This window comes from Trichosurus vulpecula, chromosome 1 (assembly GCF_011100635.1).
Source record: "Trichosurus vulpecula isolate mTriVul1 chromosome 1, mTriVul1.pri, whole genome shotgun sequence".
In the NCBI taxonomy this organism is placed as follows: domain Eukaryota; kingdom Metazoa; phylum Chordata; class Mammalia; order Diprotodontia; family Phalangeridae; genus Trichosurus; species Trichosurus vulpecula.
The window spans coordinates 251,233,036-251,235,824 of record NC_050573.1 but is presented as its reverse complement, the minus strand read 5'-3'; the positions used below and the strand labels follow the sequence as shown (position 1 = coordinate 251,235,824).

At 34.7% G+C, this 2,789-nt stretch overlaps 1 pseudogene; it reads left to right on the top strand.

Moving 5' to 3' along the window:
- The first annotated feature begins 1,374 nt into the window (after positions 1–1,374).
- On the top strand, positions 1,375–2,135 carry LOC118848592 (annotated as a pseudogene).
- Positions 2,136–2,789: the final 654 nt, after the last annotated feature.

Here is a 2,789-nt window from a genome sequence, read left to right as displayed (position 1 = left end):
TATGAAACAAATCTTTGGCATCTTATAAGGAGAAAGCTTTCTTTAACTAATTATGCCCTTATAAAATATAAGGTATTCCAAGTATGATGCTCTCTTGACTTTTTACAGGATTAGGGATATTCAGTCATTGGCCAAAATGTAGAATTCTTTCTAGCTAATTCACAAATTGACTACAAATGTCTGGCTTGTTGACTTTTCTATTAGGGACTGGAAATATTCCAATCAGCCTGCTTATCTATCTGTCTGTCTATCTATCTATCTATCTATCTATCTTCATTTATTTATTTATTTTAATTCCTTAGATTTTGAGACAGATCTACAACATTTAGAGCATATTTCTGAAATATCTCAGACAAATAGCTAGTCATCCTAATGTCCTAATTCCGATGAATGACTAGCTGATTATAAAATTTGCTAAGTACCTTTAGGGACTTGTTTATGACTTTTCCACACAAAAATTCACTCTTCTTTGAAGGCCAAAATTGATATCTTAGTGAGGCCATTTTTCCTCTGAAAACAGAAAAAATAAGCTCCTTACCTTACTGATTTGAATGTATTTAACATATCCAAATAACTGTATTACTCTTCCTTAGGTTCCCCAGGTCTGCATATTTGCATTGCAGGGTCACAAAAACAAACAAGCAAAGAAAAACTTTTATTTTCATCAAAACAAGTTTATTTGATGCAGAATTTAATTCTCAAGATAAGTATCCAAAAAAGTTTCCCAGAGTTGCAGTACAGATTAAAAATTGTAGCTTATTTCTTAAGAGTTAAAAATAAATCAAATAAAATGATGTCCTGCATATTTTTAAATGGATAGCAGAATCATTGAGAAAGGCAATATGGTACAACATAAATATTCCCTCATGTGGATTCAGTGGGTCTGGTTTCAAACCTAGTTCTATCGCTTCTTAGTAATATGAATTCTGGCATGTCACTTCATTTCTCTTACCTTTCATTTTCTCATCAATAAATTCAAAGTGTTGGGCTATATATTCTCTCTTTTTTTCTAAATAATATAGCACCCAAATAGGTGCCATAATTTCCTTATGGAATTTTTTTTTAATTTTGCAAATTGACATAATCAACCATTCTGCTCCTAATTCTCACCTTAAAAGATAAAACTCGCCACTTCTTAGAATACTTTCCTTTTGTGGACAAATTAATAAGCTGGCACTGATTAGAATAAAAATGAATGAATGAATAACTAAATGAATGTATGCATTGGATAATTGAAACAAATGGATGGATGGATGGATGAATGACAAAGCATTCATTAAATGCTTACTATGTGCCAGGTTTTGTGGTAAGTGTTGGGCATACAAATAAAGAATTAGATTTTGGATAGCCTGCAGTAGAGCCTGAACTTTAATCATGCTGTCTACTCTTCTCATTTTTGCCTTTTCCCTGCCCTGCTGTTTGTCCTTACCAGTTATCCCCAAAAATATCCTTGATGATTTGGACTTCCTTAAGGATTACTTCCATTGATTCTTCTTCACCAAAGAAGAATCCTTGTACTCTACTCCAGAGGATCAATCGAGATTCTTGCAGCATTTCTTCAGGCTGGAAGAAACTGGCTGGTTGGATGAACCCACAAAGCCATCATAAGGCAGCCTCAATGTGGGGTCCGAGATATTGCTGACTACTCATTTTTTCCTGGGAAACCCAAAATAAAAAATAACCCCATAACTTACAGTGTCTTCAACTATGCAAGGGTCATGAGTCATAGGACAGTTGAAAGAATATTGAGGAAGGCAGCAGAAGTCTGGAGCAGTGTGACACCCTTGAAGTTCCGAAGAGTGTATGTAAAAGATTCTGACATTGAGTTTGCTTTCCTGTATGGAGATCATGGAGATGGCTACCCCTTTGATAGAAAAGGAAAAATCCTAGCTCATGCTTTTGCCCCACATCCTGTCCACCAAGGAACTGTCCACATTGACAATGATGAAGCTTGGTCAAATTCTGAAGAGGGAATCAACCTCTTCCCGGTGGTTGTTCATGAAATAGGCCATGCCCTAGGTCTATGACACTCTCAGGATTCAGACTCCATTGTGTACCCCATCTATCAATACCAAGACCCAAAACTCTTCAGACTTAGTGATGATGATATAATAGGGATCCAGACTCTTTATTAAGGAAAAAAGAAAATGCCATATACTGAATATCCTGAATTTCTAGACTTCATGCACATGATCCTTTTTCATAAAAAATACAAATTTCTCTGATTCGGGAAGCAAAATAATAACTCCCATGTTACCTTGAGGCTTGTTGGAGCTAAGATCCAAAGTATTGAGAGAGGGATGGTCTAATTTAGAATTCGAATTCTGAATAACAGAACACAAAAGGTGTATTTTAAATATGGAACTGAATGTCCATTTTCTACAGCCTTTTCTTAAGTATGTAAATAAATTATATATTGTTTTTTTTTAAAAAAAGAATTAAATTTTGTAGCTTAACAAAGCCAATCAGATTTCAGGTTTGTTTTGATAGAGTATAAGAAGTAAGTACAGGAGAAATACTATAGCAGTATGAATAAGGAAATGTTTATTTAAGGGATCTGTAGGATCAGGAGATAATCAGTTGCCTTGATTTTTTTGAGGGGAATTCATTGCAGATTCAAAATTTGCATACTCTAGGAATCACCTATCAACCTGTGTGTATCAGCATTGGATGTTGGGATACACATTAGCTTTTGGTGCTTAAATTCAGGAACAATGAGAAACTTAATTCTGAGCATTAGAACTTTAAGGAGCAATGCAAAACTCGAAAACATGACTATCAAACAGGCA